Consider the following 12661-nt stretch of genomic DNA (forward strand, 5'->3'; position numbering starts at 1 on the left):
AGGAAAACTACACCATAATATAAAAAGAAAAGTAACTACAAATGCATGTAAGAGCAAGGTTGCATCTCACCTGTGCAAACGAGAGAAACCAGACACAGAAGGCTACATATTATATGATTTCATGTCAATGGATTTCTGGAAACGGCACAACTCTTTGCACAGAAATGTATCTGTGGTTGCCAGGGTATAGGAGTGTAGGAAGGAGTCTGATGGCAAATACCCCAAGGGAACATTTTTGAAAATTGAGACGTTTTCTACCTTTTTATTGTGGTAGCATTTACACCACGGTATACATTTGTCAAAAATCTACAAATGGTAATACATTAAAGTGTTGGCTTTTGTTGTATATAAATTATACCACGATACTTTTTTTAAAGGAAAAGGAAATTTTAAGTATTTAAATACTGGTTATTGTATCCATGTAGACCATGAGCTCAAAAACATAAAAATCTTATTTGGAAATCTTCCCAGACCTGGCCAACTTCCAGAGTTCACATGACAGTTTTGTACTTTTATGACAGGACACACAAATTTGGTCTTAACGATGTTTACGATTCCCTCTCCCTCACCTGAAGTCCAAATTCTTGCTGAGTTCTGTCCATTTAACTTCGTAAATGTCTAATGCATCTACTTTTTCTAAAACATCTACTTCTGTGTCATTGACCACGCTAACACCTCTGACTGCGTGGATCACAACAAATAGAGAAAATTCTTAAACAGAGGGCAGTACCAGACTACTCGACCTGTCTCCTCAGAAACCTGTATGTGGGCCAAGAAGCAACCGTTAGAACCAGAGTTGGAACATATGACTGCTTCATAATTGGGGAAGGAGTACGACAAGGCTGTATATTGTCATGCTGCTTATTTAACTTATACGTAGAGTACACCATGCAAAATGCTGGACTGGATGACTCAAAAGCTGGAATGAAGATTGCTGGGAGAAATCTCGACAAGCTCAGATTCACAGATGATACCACTGTAATGGCAGAAAGTGAAGAGCAACTAAAGAACCTTTTGACAAGGTTCAAAAAAGGAGAGTGAAAAAACTGGCTTAAAACTTAACTATTAAAACACTAAGATCATGGCATCTGGTCCTATCCCTTCATGGCAAATAGAAGGGTGTTAAGTGGAAGCAGTCCATCCTAAAGGAGATCAGTGCTGGGTGTTCATTGGAAGGGCTGATGTTGAAGCTGAAACTGCAATACTTTGGCCACCTGATGCGAAAAGCTGACTCATCTGAAAAGACCCTGATGCCGGAAAGATTGAGGGCAGGAGGAGAAGGGGACGACAGAGGATGAGACGGTTGGATGGCATCACTGACTCAATGGACATGAGTTTGGGTGAACTCCGGGATTTGGTGATGGACAGGGAGGCCTGGCATGCTGCAGTTCATGGGGTCACAAAGAGTCGGACACGGCTGAGCGACTGAACTGAACTGAAGTGGAAGCAGTGACAGATTTCATTTATTTGGGCTCCAAAATCACTGCAAATGGTGATTGCAGCCATGAAATTAAAAGACGCTTGCTCCTTGGAAGGAAAGCAATGACAGACCTAGCTTGCATGTGTTGCCATGACCTCTTCCAGGGGATCTTCCTGAACCAGGGATTAAACCCATATCTCCTAAGTGTGCTGCCTTACAGACAGATTCTTTACCACTGAGCCCCCAGGGAAGCCCATGACAAACCTAGACAACATGTTAAAAAGCAGAGACATCACTTTGCTGACAAAGGTCTGTAGAGTCAAAACTACGGTTTTTCCAGTAGTGATGTAGAGATGTGTGAGATCATTAAGAAGGCTGAGTGCCAAAGAATTGATGCTTTCGAATTGTGGTGCTAGAGATGAGCCTTGAGAATCCCTTGGACAGCAAGGAGAACAAACCTGCCAATCCTAAAGGAAATGAACTCTGAATATTCACTGGAAGGACTGATGCTGAAGCTGCAATACTTTGGCCACCTGATGCGAATAGCTGACTCATTGGAAAGGATGCTGATGCAAAAACATTGAAGGCAGGAGGAGAAGGGGGCGACCGAGGGTGAGATGATTAGATAGCATCACCAACACAACGGACATTAATTTGATCAAACTCAGGGAGATAGTGTAGGACAGAGGAGCCTGGCTTGCTGCAGGCCATGGGGCGTAAACAGTCGGACACGACTCAGTGACTGAACCACAACCAACACCTCCACCTTACTTTTGAGCTTCCCTAAGGTGCCAGAGCCCCACTCTCCGCAGGGCTAAGAAGCTTTCTGTGTCTGTCAGTGGTAAAGGCTGAGACTTGTCTTCACACACACAGGGCCCCCTGCTTAGGGCTGATGGTGGGTCCTTAGTCTCATCACTCCCTCCCAGAGCTCAGCCCAGGGAGCCTTCTCACGACAGTAATGCAGCACCCTACCCTGGTACAGAATTGGGAGTTGGAGCTGTTTACCCCCCCTCAATGTGTTTTCTCCCTTTACATTCATTTGCACATTTCTTCTTGAGTCACCGAATCCAACTCTGCTCATCCCCACCTGGTCACTGTTACAAGCTGCACCTGCATCTCTATCAGGGCGGGTGCATGCACCCCCTGCACTATGTATTTTCTTTCTCCTTTCCCTTCAGAATCTCTAGACTCCCAGACCCCACCCTCAAAAGGGGCAGTGATGAAGGGGAGGTTGTGACTCTCATCCACAGCCTGGGTCAAAGCACGACTGTGTTATATATAACTTCTTTCACTCTTAGAATGAACCGTATCTTCTAGCTTTCCTCCTGCTCCTTGGCCACCCCACTCACCATTTTGTTTTGCTTTTCCGTTAGGTCCATTCCCTGTGTTTCTCCTTTGCACTTCTTTTCTGTTATGTGTCTGTCTGGTCCACCAGTGTGATATTCCCATCATCCACCTCACATCACTGGTCTTGTTATTTCAAGCATTGCAGATAACATCCTGAAACATGCTAGTAAGCAATGTGTGTGTACTAAATGAAGGAATATTTTTAATAACTGACAGGAAAAGCATCTCTTCCATGTAGGAGTCAGTATATAGGTGTTATATTTGTAGCAACATACATAAAGCCTTGTGTCTTGTTCCAAAAAACACTGTAGGGGTGTGGCTCTGTCGTCATGCCCTGGTGACCTTGCATGTCCCCACTTAGGCTACATAGGCAAGGCTAAGTTGCAGGCTGACTTGAATCTTGGCAGAGAACCTACTATTGCTCTTGCAGCAAGGGAAGATAAGCAGCCTGATGAAGAGCTGCTATGAGGCCATTTCTCACCTGCCTCCTTATCCAGCTGGAGGTGACACAAAGTTGCTACTCATCCACCCCTGGTTTCAGTTGAACATAGGATGGTCTCCGTAGCTCCAGCTGAGTGTACAGCCGTGGACTACAGAGCTGCTCAGTGCCATAGGGCACAACTGCGGGCTCCTTCCTGGCAGAGACCCACCACCTGTAGTGCCTGTTACTGAGGCCTTCCAATTCAGTGTCAGACCGTGGGACTAGGGACAAGGCAACTGACACCAGGGTCATATTGCTTCTGCACTGTCTCTAAGTCAGAATCTGAATCCATTCGGGGTCATTGCCTCCTTACTGCCCAAGCCCGGAGAAGGTGACAAGCCAAACTAACAGCTGCAGTGGTACACTGTGGCCCTGTAGCTCCTGCAGGGTTACTTAGGGACTGGCTGCCTGACTACGTGACAGAGTCTGGCATTGAGTTGTGTGATGTTGCGTGACCGGAATATTGGCTTACTTTCTTTGTCATCACACACAGCAAGGAGCACAGTTTTCACCACATACTATGCCTAAGGGTAGCCTTGTCAGTCTTCATTAAAAAACCAACCTTAGAATGGATGCCCTGTCTGATACCAGCTATTGAATCTGCTATTGAATGAATATATTCAGTCAAAATATGTTTCTGAAGTCCAATCTATTTCAAAAGTTACCCTTTTGGTCTACTTGAAATTCAAAATCTGTATCACTTATGAGAGAATTGTAATTGTAAAGGTAAGTGAAATTAAACATTTTGAAAGTTTAAATGAAAAAATGGAATGGAATAAGCCAAACCCATTTGCAATGTAATGCCTACTTCACGTTATCTTGTTTATTCTTCATAACAAATATTTAGTGTAAACTTGTAATTTCCATTTTAGCAATGGGGAAACAGATCCAAAGGATGGAAATACCTTTCTCACCTTCACACAGTACGTGTCAGAGCCAGTACTGATACTCTCAGTTATGCCACGTGCTGTGCTTAGTGGCTCAGTCGTGTCTGACTCTTTGCCACCCCATGGACCGTAGCCCGTCAGGCACCTCTATCCATGGGGATTCTTCAGGCAAGAATACTGGAGTGGGTTGCTGTGGCCTCCTCCAGGGGATGTTCCCAATGCAGGGATCGAACCCAGGTCTCCAGCACTGCAGGCGGATTCTTTACCATCTGAGCCACCAGGGAAGCCCAGTTATGTCATGTCATAGCCAATTAAGGAGACAGAGCAGATAAGACTCAAGTCATTTTGGCTCACAAAGTTCCCCTCATTCCTTTCCGTTTTCTTCTAGCTAGGATCTAATCTTGTCAGGCAGCTGCATGACCTAGGGGGCTTTTTCACATACTTTTTGGTAAGATGGGATACTCTAACTTAAGTCTCATGGTAGAATTTAACCTCCCATTTTCAGTCCTTTTGGACCTGAATTTTCATACCTCTGTAAGGGCACAACAGCTGCTATTTATAATCCTGTTATTCGCCAAGCAGAGTGAATTCTGAATAAGTCCTTTGTTGCACAAATATGTATCTTTTGGTGCGTCAGGATGCAGATGGGGGCTCAGAGATGTAAGCGTTTTGTTATTATGTTAATAATAAGGATATAAGGGAGAAATCAGAAAGCTGGAGGACTTCCCTGTAGCTCAAATGGTAAAGAATATGCGGGATACCAGGGTTCGATCCCTGGGCTGGGAAGATCCTCTGGAGAAGGGAATGGCAATCCACTCCAGTATTCTTGCCTGGAGAATTCCATGGACAGAGAAGCCTGGCCCACTACAGTTCATGGGGCTGCAAAGAGTCGGACATGACTGAGTGATTCACACACACACACACAGACAACTGGAGGGCTTCTGAGATCTGGTGACTATCAAGCCAATGGACGACGCAATGGAGAAAAAAAGATGTTTGTGGCTGTTCTCTCCCTACACCCAAAAAAACTTGGAAGGCAAATCAGAAACGTGTGAAAGATACGCTGTGCCATTTGCCATGGACATTGACAGCAGTTTTTGTCCTGTCTCCCTACAACCTTTAACAATGGCTTTGGCATTCCATTTCTCTACAGGACAATACAGATATATTAAGTTTTTAAAAATGTTTCTCTGTCAATGATTTCATCAGGGACACCATATGAGATTTGGGTGGCACATTTTGTAAATCCATTTATTTAAGAGAAGACTTCAAGAGAAGGCTTTTATGAATTTTTTATGTGAGGGTATATATATGTATATATAAGCATTAACATGTAGATTACACCTAAAGCATATGTTATGACCAAATTTTTTTAACCGTAGAAGTGCAAGGGTGGTTTAAATGTATATGGTTAACCAATGCAATTCACCACATTAATAGAAAACTGGAGGGAAAACAATTCTATGGTCACAATTGATGCACTACAAGTGTTTGATGAAAATTAATCTATATTCAAACAGTAAACTAGGAATAGAATAGAACTTACTCTGACAAAGTATATCTACAAAAAAGCAACGTAAACAGGTTGAAATGGAGAAGATTTTTCATTTCCTGTTGGGGAAAATGCCGATTATCACCTGCTTTAGTCAAGACTATTCTGGCCAGGTTTGTTCAATGCTGCAAAATGAGGAAAGGTTTAAGGTTTAAGCCAGTAGAAATTGTTGATATTCAAATCTAACAGTATATTTTGAAAAGCAAAAACCATCTGGATCTAAATTTGTGGAATTAATATGCATTTTTAGAGGAACTGTTGGACAGAAAATCAATATACCGACATTCTATCTCTACATACATCCTCAGCTAGACAATAAAAATCACAAACCATGAATTTTCAATAACATTAAATACCCGGGGATAAATTTAACAAAACGTGCCAGTAGAAGACGAAATTTTATTGACAGAACTTTAACAGTCAAATACACAACAGAAGAACAGCATAGATGGTTTCAGTTTCTCTTCTTTCAAGCAAATGGTTGCCCTTCACCTATAACATGAAAATTAAAAAAGTTACTTAGCCGAACTTTATTTCGATGACAGGAGAGGTATACAAAGTTCACTGCAGTTGTAGTTTTATAAAATGGACTAAAACAAGAACACTAAGGGTGACCCTTTGGCTTACCTGCAGTTAATCCTCTCTAGAGATTTTATAGACTTTTCAAGCACATTACCAGTATTTTTGAAAACACACTACTCTTCCTAGTTACACAAGAAAATAAGGACACTGAGTTCAGAACAAATGAAATCAATGGAACCTATCAGAAGGTAGTTTTCAGTAGAAGGCAAAACTGTATACACATTCCGTAAAATATCTAACAACAAAAAACACCCTAAGGAAAACAAAATACACAAAAACTGAAACAAAAAATCCCCCAAATGTATCATTTAAATGCATTGGTTTGAAATAATATTCCGAATATAGGATAGCTAAACAGTTGTTATCTCTGTTACTGCTTAAGTGAAGTAAAGAAAAAGGCCAGTATTACATTTGTTTCTTCTCTACTATGAAAAAGTGTAGAAAGTTTCATTTGTTCTAATTTATGCCTGATATGGTTGTTTTAAGTCGGTTAAACATTTGTCCCCCTTTTTACTTGTGGCCCTCATGTCATTCTAAATGTTTCTTTTCACCCTGGAAAGCATTCCAGTTGGTATAATAAATTATATGGTGACACTAATTTTAAGTCATTACGATCACTGGCGACATGGGGACATCAAAATGTGAAGCAGAAATAGGACTGTTTCTCACAGCCACAGCAAAAATGAAAGAAAAAAAGGAGAGGAGAAAAGGGAGAGCAAGAGGGAGTACGAGTGAGAGAGAAAAGCAGGCGGGAAGAGAGAAGGAAAATCTGGAGAAGCAGAGTTTTTTGTTTGTTTCTAAATGATAATGGCTTTTGAGAGAAAACTCTGACCAATTTCAAAAGTTCATCCACGGTATTTGCGATGTTTAGTTATTTAGTGACTGTGGGGTATGTTAAATAGTATTTGTTTTTCCACCCTACTAGCCATTTCCTCAATATGCTGAAAATATTTGAGTTCCAGATTATACTCAGTTTTAATTCTGTAATATAATGTTAGTGTCTTGTTCTTATTTCTAATTACGTATACTTGGGCTTTGCCCATTTTCTTCACAATTATGTAAACTGAGAGGAATGGACTGGCAGTTTCGGGTTGGCAGATACAAACTATTATATTCAGAATGAATCAACAACAAGGTCCTACTATATAGCACAGGGAACTAATGTCCAATCTCCTGTGAGAAATCCCAACAGAAAAGAATATTTAAAAATGTGTGTGTGTATATAAATATATATATATTAACAAATTATGTAAACTAGCACATTGTCTTTATTTATTAGTTGAGTTTATTTTCCTCTTCCTAATAATTTATACCTGTCTTTTATTAAGTAACTTTTTCTTTATCCCTTAGGTTTACTCTGTTGCTCTTTTATTTACCTTTTATGTTGGATGTAGGACTTTATATTTATGTTCCTTGTAATTTATGTATTTTCTTTTTAAATACCACACATATTGAGGGCTAAGATTTTTCTATGAGAACATTTTAATCATGTCCTGTAGTTACTTGAAAGTAGTCTGAAAGTTGTATTTTCATCTAATTGTGGTAATGGAATGGGGAAAAAAATGTAAAGTGAAAATATTTAGAAGGCCAATACACAGTAAATTCTTCCCTAACTAGAAAGTTCCTTCTTTAAAATCAGAACTGTGCAATTCACTGTCAGCAATTTGGAAAACACGTATGTGAAAGATACTAAGTTGATTATGCGGGAAGAACTAGAGTTACAATCTTTGGCCTTCAAAAGTGTTTAAACTCATGTATCAAAGAGGCAAAATAACATACTTGATATGGTTAGAGACGATTATATCATGAGGCTCAGATTTTTATTAGTTCTTTAAGAGTGAGACTGGGGTGTATGGCAAAATCATCATAGTATTATAAAGTAATGATCCTCCAATTAAAATAAGCAACCTCCCCCGCCCAAAAAAAAAGACCAAACGTGGGGGCAGTTAGTGTGCTTAGCATAGGTATCTTACTCACACCTGGCTTGAATATCACTGACTAAATGCACTCTCTCAACTAGATTAGCCACAGAAACAGGAAACTAGACTATCTTTTGCCATTTTATGATTCAGTCATTTCAAGGTTCACTGGGCAAAGGATTTAAAATGCAACTAGTTTTTTAAGAGCTAGAGAATTCAGAATTTGAGAGAATTTAACAAACATCAAGCAGAATGTTGGCTCATTTTCTTTTTTAAAAAAATTAATTAATTGATTTCAATTGGAGGCTAATTACAATATTGTGGTGGTTTCTGACATACATTGACATGAATCAGCCACAGGTGTACATGTGTCCCCCATCAGAAAATGAAATCTCAATTCCCCTGTTATAATTTGATTCATGATTATATTTTATGATAAATACATCATAAAAAACAGAGTATTCTTCTATGCATCAGAGAATGCAAAAGTTAGCATTGAAAAATCAGCATTTTAGTGTATCTGTTCTGAATTCACAACTTATATGAGGAAAGGTGAGTTTAGAAGTTAAGGGATTTCACAGAATCACACACATTATGCTAAAGCTGGTACTGGAACCTACTTGGATGCCTAAGCATATCTCATATAAACTGATATTGATTACAAATACATTCCATATTTGCTACAAGCAGAAATTATAAAAGAACCTGAAAATCATTAGCTGTTGCTTCAAGTACCTATATTCAAGAGAAGAAAACGGTTTCCTATTTTCAATTCGATATGGCTTTGATTCTGTCTGTTTCTTTATTTGAAAGTCTGTAAGTCAGGCACTCAGGCATCTGGGGTCTGAACAATCTTTCAACAAATATGTGAACTCTATTATTAAAATAACAGTAATGTTCCCTCTATATTAGTAAAGATATACTATTCTGAAAAACAGAAACAACAAATTATTTTCTGAATGGATGACATACCTGCTTCTGGCATTTCAACAGGCTCTATATTGGATGCAAACTCCTCCCTGACATCGGGACCATCTCCACCTTCACCCCCAGTCTTTGCCACAGACAATTCCTGGAGATCAGCTTCCAGGCCAGAATCTTTTTTTGAAAAAAATGCATCAATTCAGCTGTAAAGCATACAGTATAAACAAGGGAATGATGATATTCATTCCCTCGGTGTTATGAATTAAAAGCCTTAGGTTATTATGCTAAAAATGTGATGAATAAGAACCTCAGGAGCATTATTCCGGGAATGTTTTGCTGAAGAAAAAGGAAAGCAGAATTTTCCGGAATGTTATTACCATTTTCCTTTTCCAGGGTTGTCCTCAGACAACTTAGTTGCCCGCCTCTCTCTGTCTTGAAAACAAGGGAAAAGTTGAGCAACCACACTAACCTGCAACCTATACTCTCCTCAGATTTTTAGGAATTGTCTGAAGTCTTTTTCTAATGTTTCCTTTCCTCCTCTTATTGGTTATGTCTTAAGGCATGACGCACAAATACACTTTACCTTCAGAGGCATCCTTCTCCTCCTCTTCATCACGATTCACTGGATCCTCTTCCTGGACCTCCTCCTTTCGAGGTATGATATCCTGAATCTCAGCTGGTGGTTCCTCTTGTTCACGTTGCTCAACACTGGGCTGCTGGTCCTAGTAGAGTGTGCATGCAAATAAAAACGTTTTGTTGTTAATACATCTAACAGCATAAATATACATAATACATAGATATATCTGATCCTAAGTAAACCTAACAACATTTTCCCAACACAATTCTATGTACTTACTTTTAATAAAGTTACTCTTCCCACAGAGAAGAGTTAGCTCCCATAAGAGTTACCCAGAAAGACTTTGGAAGTTATTTAAATCTATGTTGGGATGGAAGTATGCAGTCTGTTGTTAATAAGCAGGAGGAGGAAGTCACTTGGCACATTTCCAGGGAGTTTAACAGGATACTCATCCAGGCAACACCAGACTGTAATATTTCTGGATCAATGTTCCTTCCTAAGACAAACTGTCATCCTTTATCACCATGGAAGACCTTTATCACTGCATCTGTACTACTTAACATCATTTTCTCAAAAATAAACTTGTGCTAATAGAAAACATCAAATGGTAAGGTACTCACAACCACAGGTTCATCCAGCTGGGAGGAATCTTGATCTCTAGGTCCCAATGTTGACGCCACTTGCCCACTCATATTTCTCCCTGAAAGTAGAATATTGTGATTTAGAAAATATATTTAAGAGCACAGCTATATTTCATCACTTTTATGACCATATGTTGACTTTTTTTTAAATGCAAAAATACATTCAAAAGAAAACTGGTTATGTACGTGCATTTCAATTACACCAAATACAGTCACTTGCAAAGCCATTTGTGTCTTTCCTAAGCTGGCAGAGAAACCACCTTAAGATACACAGGAAGGCTGAATTTTTGTGAGGAAGCTTGATTTCACACCAGAATTCTCCATCATGAAGATATTTAGTGAAATGCTGCTAGGAATTTAAAAACTCAGAACTATTGCTCTTGTCACACTCCTATTCACCAGACCTATTTTTCCCAACGCCCTTGGAATTCTGCTGGAACACGAAGAAAGCCTCAGTCTTTACAGCCTGACTATGGCGATTTTCTCAGTGTCTGTGACCGAGGTGAGGCTGCATACAGAGCAACCGGTCCACTTCTCTCTTGGCACCTTACCACAAAACTCGTGATACAGTCACAATCCCACTGCGGTCCAGTTTCTAGGCCTTTCCTTAATCGCCCACCCCGCCCCCTGCCCAGGTCCCACTGCCGGCCCCAGATGCTGTGCTCTGTCGTTAGTTCCAGGGCCCCAATGAACCAGATATCTCAAATAGCACCCCCAAGTCTACCCCTACCATCATCATAACCCCCTGCCCTCCCCTGCCCACTGCCCTTCCTCTCCGGCCACCAGGGCAAGAACTATGGCGTCGCGACACTTGTGAGGAGAAAGATGGCTACATTGAAGGCCTTCTGCCTCAAAGGCCCCAGATCGCACTGCCCGACCCGCCCAAAACTCGCTGGCTCCCCCTCACATACACGCACACTTGAACTCCAGACAGGACAGATCTGTGAACCTACCTGGTGAGTCTCAAGTAGTGAGAAAGAACCGGGACTGAATAAACAGACCCGACTCAGGCCCAACGCTCCTCACAGAATGCTCAGGAACGCGTATGCGCAACAAGGGGCATGCGCAGCAAGGGATGCGCGCGCGCACAGGAACACACTGCGCATGCTCCCTGCGTTGGGCGTGTGCAGTGCCGGTTGAGGTTTTCCCGCCATTGAGGCAGAGTCCTGGAACTGCAGGGTCTTTGGAGGATGAGAAAGGGGCTTGAGGGCTATATTTTTTTGTTTCCAGTGCAGTCTTTCTTATGCGTCCACAACTGTGGTGATAAGTCCCAGGTTACCCTTAGTGGAGAATGTGTCTCAGAAAGACAGTCATGACAGAAATAGATATTACGTTTTGTAATATCTATTTTTATACATGCTTTGATAAACCAATTCCTTCTCTGCCTTTGGGTTTTCCGTCATACTCCAATGGCTTTACTCACTTCCATGGAATAAGTACATAAATAGATACCTCTGTTTCCACTTTTTTCTTGGGGCACTACACATTTAAATCTCTGAACTGGTAACTAGTTTCTCTGAATATACCTCTGGTTCCTATACAGTATTGTTCTTTTAGCATCAGACTTTACTTTCACCACCAGGCACATCCACAGCTGGGTGTTGTTTCCACTTTGGCTTAGCCTTTTCATTCCTTCTGTAGCTATTTCTTCACTCTTCTCCAGTAGCACATTCTTCTTATTCTATATAGCGGGAATTTTCCTACTTACTAGGAGTTTTAATTTTCCCAGTTTTACCCAAGAGAAAGGAAAGCATGTTCACACTAGGATCTTTACTCAAATATTCTATTCATGTTCTCCTAATAGCTAAAACTAGAAACAGCCCAACTATTCAACAACTGGCATATAGATGAAAGAAAAACAAAAGAGTATACTCGTACAGAAGAACATGACACAGTCATTTAAAAAGGAACGACTAAGGCATGTAACAGCAAGGATGCATCTCAGCTGTGCCAAGGAGAGATGTCAGACACAGAAAGCTATGTATTATATCATTTCATGTCAATGGATTTCTGGAAAAGCACAACTAGAGGCAGAGAACTATATCTGTGGTTGCCAGGGTATAGGAGTGCAGGAAGGAGTCTGAATGCAAATAGCCCAGGGGAGCATTTTCAAACCAATGGGACGATTTCTACGTTTTCCTTGACGTAGTATTTACACAATGGTATGCATATGTCGAAAGTCGACAAACGGTAATGCTTTAAAGCATTCACTTCTACTGTATATAAACTATATCTCAATACTTCACTTTTTTAACAAGGAAAAGGATCGCTTTAGTATCTAAATACTGGTTATTGTATCCATCTAGACCTTGAGCTCATAAACATGAAAAT

General features: G+C 40.5%; 1 long non-coding RNA gene across 2 annotated transcripts in view; it reads right to left on the minus strand.

The window, feature by feature from the left end:
• The window catches only part of LOC128070357 (uncharacterized), a 211044-nt gene that overhangs the window by 180820 nt on the left and 17563 nt on the right, over positions 1-12661 (minus strand). The window contains exons 2-3 of one of the 2 annotated variants that reach the window (XR_008201610.1): positions 10310-10389; positions 9799-9834 (exon numbers count right to left, since the gene is read on the minus strand). This is a non-coding gene — a long non-coding RNA (uncharacterized LOC128070357). Of the gene's footprint in view, positions 1-9798; positions 9835-10309; positions 10390-12661 lie in introns of those variants that run through there. The other variant, XR_008201609.1, reaches the window with a different exon arrangement.

Source organism: Budorcas taxicolor, chromosome X (assembly GCF_023091745.1).
Source record: "Budorcas taxicolor isolate Tak-1 chromosome X, Takin1.1, whole genome shotgun sequence".
Classification (NCBI taxonomy): domain Eukaryota; kingdom Metazoa; phylum Chordata; class Mammalia; order Artiodactyla; family Bovidae; genus Budorcas; species Budorcas taxicolor.